At 45.3% G+C, this 17941-nt stretch overlaps 1 protein-coding gene across 1 annotated transcript in view; it reads right to left on the bottom strand.

The window, feature by feature from the left end:
* The window catches only part of sass6 (SAS-6 centriolar assembly protein), a 165972-nt gene that overhangs the window by 102293 nt on the left and 45738 nt on the right, over positions 1-17941 (bottom strand). The window lies entirely within an intron of this gene.

Raw genomic sequence — 17941 nt, 5'->3', positions numbered from 1 at the left:
ATTCCTAACTGTCAGGGTTTAGTTTTTGATCGGGCTTTATTTATTGTTAGTTTTAAGTTCCTCCTCTCACTCAGCATTCCCTTCACTCCCTCTGCAGTCAGTCACACCTGTCGATCATTAATTAGCCAGACTCACTCCACCTGCCAGCCTCCCTACATAAGCCTCCCTCTGCCTTCACTTCCCTGCCGGTCCGTCATCAGACTACACTCTCTCCTCGCCTCTCTACCTGGTTTGCTCCTGCTAGCCGTTCGTTTCCTGCCTTGGTTTTCCCCTGCTAGTCCCTGCCTGCTGCTGGATGTAACCTGCCTCACCTCTGAACTTCAGGTGGAGCTGCTAACGCTGCCGTGCTGCTATCCTGCTGTGACTCTGGCCTACAAGTATTCACCCTGCTATGCTACTGACCCTGCTGTGACTCTGGCCTACAAGTATTCACCCTGCCGTGCTGCTAGTCCTGCTTGCAAGTTCCCGTCTCCGCTCAACTCCAGCCAGTACTCTCTCTCCGAGCCGTAAGCTCCTGCTTCATCTACATTCCCAGTTCCCGTTCAGTCCTGTCCCTCTGGTTTCATCCTCCAGCCGTGTTATTCAATAAACTCACAAAATATCAAGCTCTGTGTGTGTAGTGTGTTCGGGTAATCAGAACAAATCACGACACTAACAAAACAGATGTTTTGATGCCTAAGGTGGAAACAATCACACGTCCATAAATAGCTGCATAAATAATTGTGGAATAATGGCGGCGTTGCCGCACATTGTTGATGGAAGAATGCAGATGGAGCTTGTGTTCAGAGATCCTGCTGACGTAATGGCACATTATAATCAGTGGTTTATTAGCTGGTTTAGGTTGCCCAGGGAATTAACTTTGAACTGGTCCCTGTGTTACTGGGAGACAGAGAACAGGGAAACTAGGATGAACCGTGCGTCACGGTGCCGTTTGTAGTTCATTCATTGAGGTAGAATTATCTGCCTCGAAGCTTCGTTACATTATTTATTTATTCAGCGCACTATGTTCCAGCCAAGCGGCTAACACTATTGATAGCTTAGCCTGCTAATACTTGGGTATCCGCCATGGAGACAGAAGGCAGCGGGCAAAAAGCAGCGCAGAGAAAGAGACCTACAAAGTGTAGGGACACTTTGAATTTAACAGAAAAAGGAAACTGCACAGTGGGCTGCCTGGTATCGACTGAACATCTAGCTGTCGAAGATTAGCACTTCTACTCGCTGCTTAGCCCCCGCGTTCTGTCTCTCGCCAGGACTCGTTTTGATTAGTCAACATGGTGGCCATGTGGCAAATCACGTTAGGGCCAATACCATTATGTGAAAACAGAGAGGGGTGCAATAGGTGCATGTTCACTGTGAGAGACATAATCAAAAAAATTATTTATACGGAAATCACAATGTGTGATATTTTTAACATAATTTATTTGTGTTACAGCTGAACTTAAGTATTTGAACACCTGCCAATCAGCACAAATTCTGGCCCTCAAAGACCTGTTAGTCCGCCTCTAAAAAGTCCACCTCCCCTCCGTTTATTATTCTAAATTAGAAGCACCTGTTTGAGGTTGTTTGCTGGATAAAGACACCTGTCCACCCCACACAATCAGTAAGACTCCAACTACTAACATGGTTAAGACCAAAGAGCTGTCCAAAGACACCAGAGACTAAATTGTAGGCCTCCACAAGGCTGGAAATGGCTGTGGGACAATTGCCAAACAGCTTGATGAAAAAAGATCAACTGTTGGAGCAATTACTAGAAAATGGAAGAAGCTAAACATGACTGTGAATCTCCCTCGGACTGGGGCTCCATTCAAGATCTCACCTCGTGGCGTATCAATGATCCTAAGAAAGGTGAGGAATCAGCCCAGAACTACAAAGGAGGAGCTGGTCAATGACCCGAAGAGAGCTAGCACCACTGTTTCCAAAGTTACTGTAGGTAATACACTAAGACGTCATAGTTTCAAGTCATGCAGGTTCCCCTGCTTAAATCAGCACACAACCAGGGAAGTGTTAAGTTTGCCCATGACCATTTGGATGACCTAGAGGAGTCATGGGAGAACGTTCTATGGTCAGATGAGGCCAAAATATAACTTTTTGGTTCTTAATTCCACTCGCCGTGTTTGAAGGAAGAAGAAAGCTTAGTACCATCCCAAAAACAACAACCCTACTGTGACGCATGGGGGTAGAAGCATCATGCTTTGGGGGTGTTTTTCTGCACATGGGACAGGACAACTGCACAGTATTACGGAGAGGAAGACTTTGGAGAACAACGTCCTTCCCTCAGTTAGAGTATTGAAGATGGGTCGTGGCTGGGTCTGCCAACATGAAAATGTTGGCAGACCCGAAGCACACAGCCAGGATAACCAAGGAGTGGTTACATAAGAACCATATCAAGGTTCTAGTGTGGCCTAGCCAGTCTCCAGTCCTAAACCCTATAGAAAATCTTTGGAGCTCAAACTCTGTGTTTCTCAGCGACAGCGCAGAAACCTGGCTGATCTGGAGAAGTTCTGTGTGGAGTAATGGGCCAAAATCCCTGCTGCAGTTTGTGCAAACCAGGTGAAAAACAACAGGGAACGTTTGACCTCTGTAACTGCAAACAAAGGCTAATGTACCAAATATTAACATTGATTTTCATAGATGTTCAAACATTTATTTGCAGCAGTAACACACAAATAAATTATTTTTAAAAAAATCATACATTGTGATTTCCGGATTATTATTATTTTTTGTTCTCTCACAGTGGACATGCACCTAAGGTGAAAATTTTAGACCCCTCAATGATTTCTAAGTTGGAGAACTTGCAAAGTCGAAAGGGTGTTCAAATACTTATACACTGTATAGCCGCATTATAGGTTTATTAAAAAAGACCAAAAACTGTTTGATCATGATAAAATAAGGTTATATACACCAAGCGTCCATCCTGATGGTGTTTTGAAGGTCCGTTCTGAGGCTAAATAGAACCCAGCTTCAGGCGCGAAGAGCAGATGTAAACAGACATGGGCTCTCTACCGGCAGTATTGCAGAACCATCATAATGACGGTTTGCATAATTAATAAATCACTTGGAAATAATGACGGACAGAGACTGACCCTCTGCAATGCCTCGCAGTAAAGCGCCAGCTCTGTGTGATCGAAGACCAACGTTGTTAATTAAATACATGATCTACAGCAGCTGTAAGAGCCTCATATCAGAAAATTTACTCACATCAATCAACTCTGCGATCACATCTGAGCCAGTATTCCAGTCTTTTCCCTCTAGGGCAGGGGTCAGCAACCCAAAATGTTTAAAGAGCCATATTGGACCAAAAAAAACAAAAAACAGATCTGTCTGGAGCCGCAAAAAATTAAAAGTCTGATATAAGCCTTATAATAAAGGCAACATGGGCTGTGTCTAAATTAGCTATGTTAGCCTCCTATCAAATGGCTAAGTAGGCTACAAATACATAATGAGCATTCATGTTTAATTTTTATTTTCCCTGCAGTACATCTTGGAGAGAATAAAGCACCACTTGACTATACTGCTGTATGATGAGGCTTTAAATTTAACTTCCATAACAATATTAACAACTTATATTTCATTGCATTGATGCATAATGAAGAAATTAGTTTTTTATGTTATTTTTATTTTGAGGATTTGAAAAAAAAAACATCAATGGAACATGCACAATAGGCCTCCTACAACTTCAGACCTCGCCATGAAAATAAAGTGCAGTTATCTTTAATGCTCATTAACACAACAACCCAACCACCCCACCCCGTGCCCCTTATTTGGGCAACAGAGTACAATAAAACAGCAGACCTTTAAAAAGGTAAAGTATTTAAAATAAAACAATAGAGTTTTAGCTTAATTTCTGTGCATTATGCTCTTCTCTTTGGTTTTGTGCAAATTAGGCCGTGGGCCAGAATCTGTAGGGTGACTTTTCATATGAACTGTCAGGGAGCAACTTTCTTCCACTTGGATCAGCTGCTACAGATAGCAGTGATCTCAAAAAGCCAATGTTCTCATCCTGGGGATTTTTCCACGCAAAAAGATGAACATATCAGTTATTCAATAACTCACACCATCCCATTATTAATTGCATATGTTGAATATAGCCAATTAATGATTTAGTTGAGTATGTTTAAACATAAAAAAAACTTAGAATTGGCTGCCATGTCCTTTCAATGCTTTTTGTAATTAATGCGCCCTCCCCACTTCCCTTTTGTGTTGAATTAGTGAATTGTGAGAAAAAAGCTTTAATTCTCCATCAAATAACTCTCATATCAAGCCAACTCGCTTTTTCAGCAGCAACAGTATTATTTCCTATGGTTAAATATTCTCCATATGCCTTCATTAAAATTTTGTAATTCCACTCATGCACACTTTGAGGCTTATTCCCTGTCGTTGTCATGGTGAAGCACGTTATCTGCGTTCCATTGATCAGGGCTTCTTTCATGTTGGTGCTCGCGTTGAAGTCATGGTTGGTTGAACACTGAGTTTAGTTACCTGGACTGATATCACCTGTTCTGAAACCGAAAACCTAAATATGACAGAGGAAGGAAGAACTACTCAGAGCAGCTGCTTTCTACTCGGGGTAGATGGGTATTTTTTTCTTTAATGGCATCCAGAACAAAGACGCACACCGCAACCTGCCCATCTATGAAGGCGTCTGCCCCACCCATCAATCAGCGGTGCGCTCTGATCAGCACCTGGCGCTCACAGAGCGAGACTGTAGAACACCATTTCACCAGAGTTGCAAAATGGTACAAAACAACTTGGTTTATTATTATTTTGTTTACAGTTCTGCTTGGATTTTATTTTCTGCGCAGCATAGATTTGCTGTGCGCGCTGAACCCAGATGCTGTGCGCAAGTGCGCACTCGCACAGCTTAGAGGGAACACTGGTCGCCGGTCCATCGCAGGGCAGAAATAGCCGCCTTTTGCCCAATTTACTATATCGCCAATGAAAGCAAAATATTCAGTACAAGAACTGTTGAATCCTCTGTTCTCCTCAGCTATCTTTCTCTTTTTCCCTATGGAATCCATGGCTCATCGCACACCCACCGGTTTGTTTACAACAGCGGCCCACCTGGCGTGTCGCAGTTTATGACGCAAATCTCCGTTGACAGATATTTTGAAATGTAATATGTATTCTACACATTTTATATAATTGGAAAACATTGAGAATGTTTCTCTCGGGGCTTCCCTGCTACAGAAACCACACAAAAATGGAAAATATATTTTCCCTCATCTTTTTCGATTTTCATACATTTTTAGAGCCGCGGGTTGCCGACCCCGCTCTAGGGAGACACAAATACCCATTAGCTGTTTCCTTGGTTTATCCCCTGCTGTGCATGCGCAGTGTCAAACTTCCATTGTAATTATAAATATATACGTTGTTATTATACATATACACAAAGGGCTTTATTTACTAACAAACTGAGCAAAAGCAAAGCATAAAACACCAAAATAACAACTAATACAGCAGCAGGAAGAGATGATCTTTCATGAAAGCTTTGTATGCAACCAGAGTGGGCAATTGATGTATAAATAAATTTAAAGTCAAATAAGGTGGCTATGCACCTTTAAGGGCCTTTTCCACAGACTCCACCGGGCCATACTCCACACTGCGTGCTTTGAGACTTTTTTGACAAGCTTTTTTCCCCTACCCAGCTGGATTTCTAAACTTCCTCACAAAAAAAAAAAAAACCTTCTCATTTCTCCTTGCCCCTTGGCCAATCACTGAAAAGCAGTAAGTTCACTTAAAAAGAGTGAATTCGGTTTAACCCTGCTCTTCGGCAGGCCTCAGGAACCCAGGACTGGCCTGGAAAGAAAAATATTCCTGAAAACACTCGCAAGCAGGCGGAGCAATGCTGTCTCTAGCTAATACGAGCCAGTGGAACTGGACCTTATGGTACACTTGCACATGTTTTAGCTACTTCAAAATGCTGCTGTACTATAGTGCATATTGTATAATATCATGTGGGATATGTTATGAAAATAATTTGCTATGTAGAGAATGTAAAGCTTTCATTTCCAGTACAATGCGGTGACTGTAATGACTGTGCTTAGTTAAAGAAATACTGAGGTCCACCACTCATTATCCCCCTGCACATCAGTTACAACGAAGACCAAAACTTAATAATGTTCTTTCCTTCCAGTCCAGTGTCCAGTGTCTTAATATTTTTCACAAACCACTCCTTTGTCATGTCTATCCTGTTGTTCTCTTATCTATTCTCTATCTCTGTCCTCTCCATCTCTGACCTCTGCTGTGTTCTGACCTTGCACGTTCATTTGTCTCTTCTGAAAAACCTACCTGACCCAGGTAGGAGGAGAGAGCAGCAGCATCACTGTCTGGAAACCGCTCTGCTGTGAAAAGTGTATGTGCCTTTACCCTTAAGATTGACCCTGAGATAAGTTAAAGATTTCTGAATATAGAACTTCATGGCAGAACCCCTGTTCTGTATAATTGGGAGTATTAATTTGTTTTTTGTTTATCGTTGCATGATTACGAAGAGTATGAAGTGTAAAATTGCAGGTTTCATAACGAAAGGATAATGTGAGTGTAATGGACTCTAGATCAGTGTTCCCTTTAACCTGCGCGTGCGCAATCCCGCACTGCATCTGGATTCAGCACTCACAGCAAATCTATGCTGCGCAGTAAATTAAATCCAAACTGAACTGTACACCAAATAATAATAAACCACGTTATTTTGTACTACATAGTGCCATCACACCATGGCTAAATTGTGTTAACTATCACATGAGGAAGGATTAAATTGGGTTGTGAGGAAGAGAGTTCCAGGCAAGGACGGTCTCTCTCTTAGCAGGGTGCTGTAAACCATACCCCACAGACTTCATCTCAGAGTCACACTTCTGATCACCCCTTCTCTCAGAATCTCTCTTTCAGACCACTTCTCCAAGACAAAGCTACCAGCTGTCACCATTCCTTCCTCCCTGGGGGGAAAGAGGAGCTGGCTTGAGAAAGCTAGCACCATGGGGATCAAAGCCTACAAAGCCCACCAGCTGCACGGAGAGTGCTGCTATACTCATCTGCCTGCTTCGATGGAGTGACCAGGGGAGAGTTTTCCTCTGCGGAGTGGAGGACCTCCCTGGAACTGGGAGAAACTGCCACCCACCCTTCACCACCTTCCTGCCGGGGCCGTAGGAGGAGGGAGATGGGCCCGAAGGACGCCCCATCCAGCACTTGGGAGAAATTCCTCATCGCCCGGGGAATATCACCGGGCAAATCAGAGTTAAGTCTGCTGTCTTAACCTCAGCGCCAGGAGCAGGAGGAAGAAATCCTGCCACGCCAAAAACAGCTTTGTTTATTTTTGTCAGCCTTTACAGGGAAGCGAATCCCAAACGGAGCTGAAAAGCCGGCAGGAGGACCCACTTTGTACGCTGAGAGAAACACAAACTTATGGAGGACACGAGCAGAAAGAGCGATTGCTAGGGCTGCTACACAAGAGCAACAACTTCAAGTGGACACCACTATATTAACAGGCACTCGGCTGAGTGATGCAAGTAAATGGTCAACAGCAAGTAGACCCTCGGTAAAACTGCCAAAGCTTTCAATAAGCAAATACAACGGAGAAGTGTGCATGTGGCAAGAGTTTTGGGACCAGTTTGTGAGCGCTATTTATGAAAATCCAGATTTAAGCAAAACTGAGAAGTTCACTTACTTGAAGTCCTACCTCACCGGACCAGCCACACGTGCTATTGCAGGGTTGAAGGTAACTGATACTAATTATGATGCCGCTGTAGACATGCTTAAACAAAGATTTGGCAGAAAAGAGCTAATTGTGAGTGCACACATGGCTAAGTTGTTGAATCTGAGCCCAGTAAAAAGATCCTCTGACGTTGTTGCTTTGAGGCAACTTTTTGATGATGTTGAAGTGCAGATTAGAAGCCTAGAAGCTTTAAGTGTTGTGTCAGACAGTTATGGAGCTTTATTGTGCCATTCTCCTCCAGATGATTCCCGATGACCTCGCTCTTCAGTACACCCGTAAAACAGATAAAGAACAAAAGTGGGGGGTTGAAGATCTTGTTAGTTTTCTACAACAAGAAGTTGAAAGCAGGGAGCGTGCTGCACATTTAACAAAACCAAGAGAAACGAAAGATGCACCTGCTGTTCACAAACAACATTACAAGCAGGATTTAAGCAGAGAAAAGTGGAAAAGAACTAATGTGCCATCAGCTGCAGCACTCCATACTGGCAGTTCCAATTCACCACTTGATTGCCTATTCTGCAACAGTACAAGCCATAAGTCAGAACAGTGCACTGAAGACACAGTCACGGGGAGGAAGGAAAAGTTAAAGAAAATGGGAAGGTGTTTCATATGCCTGAAGCCTAGACATCTTGCCCGAGACTGCAGATCGAAAAATGTAACATGCACTGATTGTGGACGGGGACATCATGCTGTAGTATGTGACAAAGGAGAAGAACCAAAAGAGACCACAAATGCTGCCACGGATACAACTGACACTGTAGTCTCATCAGTGATACCGCACACAGCTAAACTGACTCCAGAAAAGTGTGAAACTGTGCTTTTGCAAACGGTGAGAGCAAGGATTAAAGGACCTGGAGGAGAGAAAATTGTGCATTGTTTGATTGATGGAGGAAGCCAACGCAGTTTTGTTCATGAGAAACAAGTGAAAGATTTAAAGCTACCAGTGCTGAAAGAAGAGACATTGAATCTTCACACCTTTGGCTTAAAGAACCCAACAACCACCAGATGCAATGTCATAAAACTAATCCTTGAAAATGTAAGAAACAAAGAACAGAAATTTGAGATAGAAGCTGTCCAAACACCACAGCTTTGTACTGCAGTCATGAAGGTTCCCAGTGAGCACATTCAGCGCCAGCTGGAGAAAAAGGGACTACCAGTAGCAGATGTGGATACAGGAGACAAGGATGAGCTGGAACTGTCTGTACTTATCGGAGCGGATTACTACTGGAAAGTAGTCACAGGTAAAACTGAAAGACTCTCAGATGCTTTAGTGGCTGTTGAAACAAGATTTGGCTGGGCAGTGCAAGGACCAGTTGTGATGTCCAGTATGAATGAAGCAACATGTCTGCACATTGGAGTCAGTGAAAATCCAGTGGACATTTCAAACCAGTTGAGAGCGTTCTGGGAAATAGAGTCACTGGGCATTTCCACCAAAGGGGAAGAAACATCAGATGACAAGAAAGCCATTGACAGCTTTGACAGGTCAGTCAAATTCATTAACGACAGATATGAAGTAGCATTGCCATGGCGACAAGACATGCCCAAGATTTCTGATAACAAAAAGGTTGCACAGAAAAGATTTGAAATGTTGAAAAGAAAACTGAAATCTGATGTGTCCCTGTACGAAAGATACAATGATGTAATAGACAATTACACAGAGCAGGGAATTTGTGAGAGAGTACCTGAGAGCAGTCATTCAGGTACTGTTGATGTGACTTACTACTTACCTCATCACGCAGTGATCCGAGAGGACAAGGTAACTACCAAGCTGAGAATAGTGTTTGATGCATCATCACATGAAGAAGGTTGCTCCTCTTTAAATGACTGTTTGTTACCTGGCCCAAACTTAAATGCTGACCTAATGAGCATTTTGATCAGGTTTCGACAACATCCTGTAGCCTTCACAGCCGACATCACAAAGGCATTCCTGCAGATTTCTATCGCTGAAAGGGACAGAGATGCTGTGAGGTTTTTGTGGCTTACAGGGCCCCCAGATGCAGAAAGCACAAGCACATGCATAATGAGAATGAGACACGTTGTGTTTGGAGTGACTTCAAGTCCTTTTTTACTTCCAGCCACAATCAGACATCATTTGGAGAAATATCATGACATCCAACCAGAAACAGTAAAAATGATGAGACTCGCTCTATGTGGATGATCTGATTGCTAGCTCAAGTAATGCAGACGAGGCCTACACACTTACCACAGGAGCAAAAGAGATATTGGCTGCTGCAAACATGAACCTGTGTAAGTAGACAACAAACTCACAAGAGTTAAAAACTAAGTGGTCAAACTGTTCCCTTGACATCACACAAGAAACCGAGACACACAGAAATGTGCTAAAGGTACTTGGTTTAGTGTGGAGACCGGAAACGGACAACTTTACATTTGACCTCAATCACTTGATGAACATTCTAAAGGGGAAAGAGAATACCAAGACGAGTGTTCTAAGATCATCTGCCAGAATATTTGATCCTATAGGATTCCTAACGCCATTTACTGTCCGTGTGGAGTGTCTGTTTCAGGAAATGTGGCGTCGGGGTCTAAGCTGGGATGATGAGCTGCCTCCTGACCTTTCCAACGTATGGCAGCAGTGGTGCTTGTAGCTCCCCCAGATACACCGAATAGTCATTTCAAGGTGGTATGGAACAGAGAAGGTGCCAGATAAAACACAAGTTCTCCATGTTTTCACAGATGCCAGTGAAAGGGCTTATGGTGCAGCTGCATATTTGCAAGGACAAACAGCTGAAGGAGAAACTGTAACTGCACTCGTAGCTTCGAAATCCAGAGTGGCTCCAATCAAAACAATAACACTTCCTCGCTTGGAGCTAATGGGAGCTTTAATTGGAGCAAGGTTGGCAAATAACCTGTTAAAGGCACTGAATATGCAAATCACCCAGCTGCAAATGTGGTCAGACTCCATGATAGTGATCCACTGGATTCATAGTTCACCAAAGAAATGGAAACCATTTGTTGCTAACCGAGTAGTGGAGATACAGACTTTGACACCACCTGAAATATGGAAACACTGTAATGGTAAACAGAACCCAGCTGATCTCACCACAAGAGGACAATCTGCAACAAGGTTGAAAGAGGAAGAGCTCTGGTGGTCGGGCCCACTATTTTTGAAAGATAAGATACTTGGAACACCACCTGCAGAGGCAACACCAGAAGTGCTCTCAGAGGAAGAGGTTAAAGCAGAACTAAAAGCAAGTCAAGTCATCGTACAGTTCAGTAACACCGATAGGGGGCAGACTGAGCCATTGTTGCAGTTGGAAAAGTACAGCAAGCTACAAAGGGTACTAAGAGTTACAGCATGGAGTAACAGATTTATTCACAACTGTCGCTCAAAGCAAAGGAAGGTGGGAGAAATAACATCGGAAGAAATGTCAGAAGCTGAGAAGGTGTGGATACGTGAAGCGCAAATCCATAGTTTTGAAAGGGAAATAAAGGAGCTAAAGGCTGGAAAGGCTGTGCACAAGGATTCAAAAATTCGAGACTTTAAACCCTTCCTTGATGAAAATGGTTTAATCTGTGTAGGAGGAAGGCTACATCAGTCAGATTTGAGTTTCGCTGAGCAACATCCACGGTTGTTACCCTCAAGTCACAGATTTTGCCAACTTCTGATCAAATACAGTCACGCGGATGTAATGCATTCAGGCGTGAGAGACACTCTTGTTCATTTAAGAGAAAAATACTGGATCCCACGCGCCAGACAGTTAGTCAAAAAATGCATTTCAGACTGTACCATCTGCAAAAGATTTAATGTGAAGGCAGTAAAACAAACAACTGCACCACCACCCAGAGACAGAATTACAGAAGCGCCGCCATTTGAAATAACTGGAGTAGATTTTGCAGGTCCACTGTATGTGAAGTCCAAGGGTAACACGGAAAAAGCGTATGTGGCACTTTTCACATGTGCTGTGACACGCGCACTGCATCTTGAACTAATATCAAGTCCCACAACAGAAAGTTTCCTCTTAGCACTGAAAAGGTTTGTTTCACGGAGAGGACTCTGCAGAATAATCTACTCGGACAATGCTCAAACATTCAAGAAAGCAGAACAATAACCAAAGGAACTGTGGAAAGCCATGAAAGAGCCAGAACTGTTGGAATATGCTTCTGAAAAGGGAATTAAGTGGAAATTCATTGCAGAGAGAGCGGCTTGGTGGGACGGATTTTGGGAACGATTAGTGCGCTCTGTGAAGGGATGCCTCAAAAGAGTAATAGGCAGAGCATCTCTAAGTTTTGAAGAGTTAACATCTTTACTGTCGGAAATCGAAGCCACTATCAACTCAAGACCACTCACATTTGTGTACAATGATTTAAAGGAACCCCAACCTCTGACTCCAGCGTATTTTCTGATTGGACGGAGACTCAGTTCTTTACCTCCAAAGCCTTTCTGCACAGCAGGTCAGATAACAAATGCAACCAAAGAGCAGCTGACCAAAAGATGGAAATACCGTCACAGACTGATGGATGAATTCTGGAACAGGTGGAGGAAGGAGTATTTGCTGGACCTCAGATCGGCTCACACCTGCCAGACCCAAAATCCCACGTTGCTTAAAACTGGAGACTTGGTTCTCATTGGAGATGACAAAATGCCACATTTAACCTGGAAAACTGGACTTATCACCGAAGTGTTTCCAGGAAGAGATGGGCTGGTCAGATCCTCAACAGGGACGACATTAAGAAGACCAGTTCAGCTATTATATCCATTTGAAGTTAACGATTGAACTGTCTTCTTGGGGGGAGGATGTTGAATATAATATGGTTAATTCATATTGTTTAGATGTTAAATAAATAGAATGGAATAAATACAATTCAGTTTAAGATTGTACTGGGTTTGATCGTACAAGTATTTCTCCACTAGATGGCGTGGGTGCCAATTGTCAGCCATGATTGTTGGTTTTAGATTTCTGACTAGCGAAGAAGCCAGTTTTTCTTCTACATTCTAGAAAATGTAGCTCTATGTATATGCTTGTTTTTTGCCGCAGTTCAGAAGTAAAGTGACAAAAATATGAAGTCGAATCTCCAGTCGTCTTTTTCAACAAGAAGGGATGTTTTCAGCTAAATACACAACAGGGCTAACATGATAGCTCATTGCCAGCATTCGGTACCATGTCATTGTCAAGTGTGTTTTTATGGTTATAACAAAGGTTATCTCCACTAGGGTTTCATACATTGATGGGACATTAATGTTTACGTTATCCTGCCCACTCATTATGACTAAAATAAAACCGAAGCTTTTATTTGTTAGCGCTGAAAGCCTGCTAGCCAAAATGCTATTAGTTTCTAGTAGCTTCCGATTTCCAGACATTCAACGGAGCTTGTCTTAAAGCACAACGCTTGTTTGTTTTCGCTCTGTCGTCGTGCGATAGAGCTATGAGATTTATTCTCGCATTAATATTGAATATTAATGTCGGTTCAAAGGCAATTTTGATAACTTTAGGGTGTTCTTTGAATGTTCATTTTATTTCCGTTATTAAATTCTGGAAATTGAAAAAGAAGTTGTCACTCCTTTAATCTATGTGTGTGCAGAGTCTGCTGTTAAAATATCGCTAGTGCTCATCCCTTTCAACCATTTTCCTGATGGTTGATCATCATCAGACAATACTTAACAGACAGAGAGTTGTTTAAAAACCATTAAATAACTTCAAACAGTGTATAATTGCACCACAACTATTTTGCAACTCTGGTGAGATGGTGTTCCACGGCTCCGCTCTGTGAGCGCCAGGTGCTGATTGGAGCGCACCACTGATTGACGGGTGATGCAGACACCTTTATAGCTGGGCAGGTTGCGGTGTGCGTCTTTGTTCTGAGCTCCGTCTCAGAAAAAATGGCCGATCTACCCTGAGCAGTTCTACCTTACTCTGTCATACTCAGCTCTTCAGTTTCAGAACAGGTGATATCAGTCAGGTAATTAAACACAGTGTCCAATCAACTCTGAGTTGAACGGGAGCACGAGAGGAGCATGAAAAAAAGCCCTCCTCAATGGAACGCAGATAATGCTTTCCATTGAGAAGTCTGGAAGAGAGCATTTCCCATGAGTGGAATTAGAAATCTTTAAAGAAGACATATGGAGAATATTAAACCATAAGAAATAACGCTGTTGCTGCGGGAAAAAGCGAGTTGGCGGCAGAGAATAGCTTAAAAAGTCGATTCATGAGTGATATGACATGAGTTATCTGACAAGGAATTAAAGCTGTTTTCACTTCCCTTCACTCACTGAACACAAAAGGGGGAGGGGGGCGCATTGAATGCAGCAAATCATGATCAAGTATGTGTCAGGGTTCTGCGGGCTGCGCCCGATCAGGGTGCAATCCTTTCCTCCCTATCCCCTCACAGGTGGCCTTGATGAGCGGGGAGGCGTGCTGTCTCGGACTTTGCTTTAGAGTTCCACATTCTCGCTGCCGCAGCGGGCTGGGAGACACGCGTTCTAAAGGCTGCCTTCTTCCAAGCGCTAGACGAAACACTTAAAGACAAGCTGGCACACCTACAAGAGCCGGAATCCCTTGACGAACTCGTCGCCTTGACAACGCGACTACACAATAGTCTCAGGAGCAGAATGCGGACCCGCTTTGACAGATTCACCCCGCGCCCCCCGGTTCTGCCTCTCTCGTTAACTTCAGCTTGACCCACGGTACCCGCTCTGCCTGCGCCTGAGCCTGCAAATTGGCCAGGTGCAACTCTCTCTCGAGGAGCGCAATCAACGCCGAGAGCAGAATTTGTGCATTTATTGTGCATCCCCGGATCATTACATTGCATCCTGTCCCGAGCGTCCAAAAGACCAAGTCCGCCGTCTTTAGTGGGGAACCCGGCGGAATCAAAAGTTTTCCCTACGTCTTTATCCACACGACTTTGTTTGCCTGCAGCAATTATTTCAGCCCAAATTAATTTCCCGATCTCAGCCTTGATCGATTCCGGTTGTGATTTTAACCTTACTGATCCCACACTCGTCCGGCAGGCAAAATAGCGTTAGAACTCCTTCCATCTCCACTCCTGGTGTCCGCTCTATGGGGGAAGCCTCCCTAAGGTGACCCATCGGACTAAATCCTTTGAACTAGTGGTCTCGGGAAACCATAGGGAACGCATTACCTTTTATGTGTTTCCTATTAGACATGCTTCCATAGTTCTCGGGTTCCCCTGGTTGCATCTACACAACCCCCACCTAAAGTGGGCTGAACGCAGGCTCGAGTCCTGGTCGACTTACTGTCACTCCCACTGCCTCCAGTCCACTGTGTCAGCTGGGCCAATCCCAGAGGATCCTCTTAATGAGGACCCAGTAGACCTCAGTTTAGTTCCCAAATTATATTGGGAACTAAAGGCGGTGTTTGGCAAAAGCAAAGCAAAGTCGCTCCCACCCCATCGACCATATGATTGCTGCCAATCTGCTGCCCGCCGCTCCTTTACCCTTCAGCCGCTTATATAACATCTCTCGGGCTGAACGACAGGTGGTCAAAGACTATATTAATAAGTCACTGGCCACCGGAATCATCCGTCCCTCCTCCTCCCCTTTGGGTGCCGGGTTCTTTTTCGGGGGGAAGAAGGATGGATCTCTCCGCCCATGTATTGATTACCGCGGCCTAAACCAAATTACGGTCAAAAATAAATATCCGCTCCCCCTCATTTCATCAGCCCTGGAGCCGGTCCAGGACGCGACCATTTTCTCTAGTAAGATCTGCGTAATGCGTATCACCTCGTGAGAATTCGCAAAGGGGATGAATGGAAGAAGACTTTTAAGACCCCCATGGGCCATTTTGAATATTTAGTAATGCCTTTTGGCCTTTGTATCGCACCCTCAGTCTTTCAGGCCCTTGTCAATGACGTCCTCAGGGACTTTCTAAATGTCTTTGTATACTTAGACGACATCTTAATCTACTCTAAGACCCTTGCAGAACACCAAGTTCACGTACGCCTCGTTCTCCTGCAACTACAGCATGATCGCCGCTCCCCTACATGATTTAACCTCAACCAAGACCATCTTCGCCTGGAACCCCTAAGCCGACTACGCAATCCTGGAACTGAAACGTTTCTCCCAAGCTCCCATCCTAGTGCATCCAGACCCATCCAAACAGTTTACTCTGGAGATCAATGCCCCAGACTCCGGGGTGGAGCTGTTCTCTCTCATTGCTCTGATACTGACCAAAAACTACACCCATGCGCCTATTTTTTCCCGACGTTTAACCTCTGCTGAACGCAATTATGATGTTGGCGACAGAGAGCTGCTGGCCATAAAATTAGCCTTAGAGGAATGGAGGCATTGGTTGGAGGGAACCGAGCAACCTGTCCAGATCTGGACCGACGATAAAAATCTGGCCTTTCTGCAAGCCACAAAACGCCTGAACTCGAGACAAGCCCGTCGGTCCCTGTTCTTCTCACGTTTTAACCTCTCAATTTCCTATCGCCCTGGTTCTAAGAACATCAAACCTGACGGCCTCTCTCGCATGTATTCTCCCGAGGAGTTCCCCAAGGAACCTGCACCCATCCTCCCTCCCTCCTGCACAGTCAGTTCCCTTCATTGGGAAATCGAAGACCTCATCTCCCAGGCTGCACGGTCTAAACCCGACCCCAGAAACGGACCCCCTGGCAAGACCTATGTTCCCAGCTCCGTTCGTCCTTAAGTACTCCATTGGTTCCACTCTGCTAAGCTTTTTGCTCATCCCGGCTCGAGAAGAACCTCCACCTTGATCACTCGACGTTTCTGGTGGCCGTCCCTGTACAAAGATGTTCGCGAGTACATCCTTCGCCTGCCCCACTTGCGCCCAAAATAAATCCTCGAACCAGCCCCCTGCCGGCCTTCTCCAGCTACTCCCCCTTCCCCAGCTCCCCTGGTCACACATTGCCTTGGACTTTGTCACCGGTCTTCCCTCCTTCCGAGGTATGACCACCATCCTGATGATTGTAGATCGTTTTTCTAAGGCCTGCCACCTGGTTCCCCTACGAAAGCTCCCATCAGCCTTTCAGACCACTCAACTTCTGGTTCGTCATGTGTTTCGTCTCCATGGCATCCCCAAAGAAATCCTTTCAGACCGCGGCCCCCAGTTCACCTCCCGCGTCTGGAAGGAGTTCTCCACTGCTCTCGGCGCCAAGTGCGCTCTGACATCTGGTTATCAGATTGGATTGGAGCACCTTCCTTCCCTGGGTCGAATACGCCCACAACTCTCTCTTCTCCACCTCCACAAACCACTCCCCCTTTGAAGTCTCGCTGGGATATCAGCCCCCGCTTTTCCCTGCAGACGAGAAACAGATCACGGTCACGTCTGTAGCTCACCACATTCACCGATGCAACCAGGTTTGGGACCAGACCATTCACTCCCTCCGCCGCTCTACGGAGCAGATTCGCCGACTTGCTGACCGGCAACGTGTACCAGGCCCCCATTACCGTCCTGGTCAGCGGGTCTGGCTTTCCTCCAAGGACATCCCTCACAGATCCACTTCCCGGAAACTGGCCTCCCGCTTCATCGGTCCCTGTGTCATTGACTCCATCGTTAGCCCCTCTGCCGTCCGCCTTCGTCTGTCCCCTCGTTCCCATATTCACCCGACTTTTCAAGTCTCTCAGCTCAAGCCTGTCCGCTCCAGTCCCTTGTGCCCCCCCACCGAACCCCCTCCTCCTTCCCCGGATCGTGAGGGGCGCCCGGGTCCCCCGGTCCGACGGATCGTGGACTACCTTCGTTGAGGTCGTGTCTGGCAGTACCTCGTCGACTGGGAAGGCTGCGGTCACGAGGACCGGTCCTTGGTGCCTGGATCATCCATCCCCAATCCTTCCCTCATCTCCAACTTCTGGTCCTCTTATCCCTCCTCCTCTGGGCCGCCAGGTGGCGACCGTTAAGGGGGAAGTGCTGTCAGGATTCTGAGGGCTGCGCCCGATCAGTGTTCAATCCTTTCCTCCCTCTCCCCTCACAGGTGGCCTTGATGAGCTGGGGGGCGTGCTGTGGCAGGTGTTTGGTGTTAAGCGGCGCTGGGTTGGACTATTTAAGCAGATGGCTGCAAGCGCAACACTGCCAGAGTGTTAACCTAGTGTATGCATCAGTTGGCCACTGTCTGATGACAGCTCTCTTACCTGTCGTTAACGTTTTTCTCCCTGTGTCCCAGGTTACCTCAAGCCTTGGATCCCATCTTTTACGCTCTCCAAGCTCAAGCTCCCGTCGCCTGATCGCACTGGATCTTTCCCACCGATCTTAGCTGGCAGTCGGTCCTGGATCCCTCCAAGCCCCGTCAGCCGGACCCGGCCCA

The sequence above is a fragment of the Fundulus heteroclitus genome, unplaced genomic scaffold (genome assembly GCF_011125445.2).
Source record: "Fundulus heteroclitus isolate FHET01 unplaced genomic scaffold, MU-UCD_Fhet_4.1 scaffold_45, whole genome shotgun sequence".
Taxonomy (NCBI): Eukaryota; Metazoa; Chordata; class Actinopteri; order Cyprinodontiformes; family Fundulidae; genus Fundulus; species Fundulus heteroclitus.
Note: the sequence above shows the minus strand (reverse complement) of the source record. Positions and strands in the feature narration are given on the sequence as shown.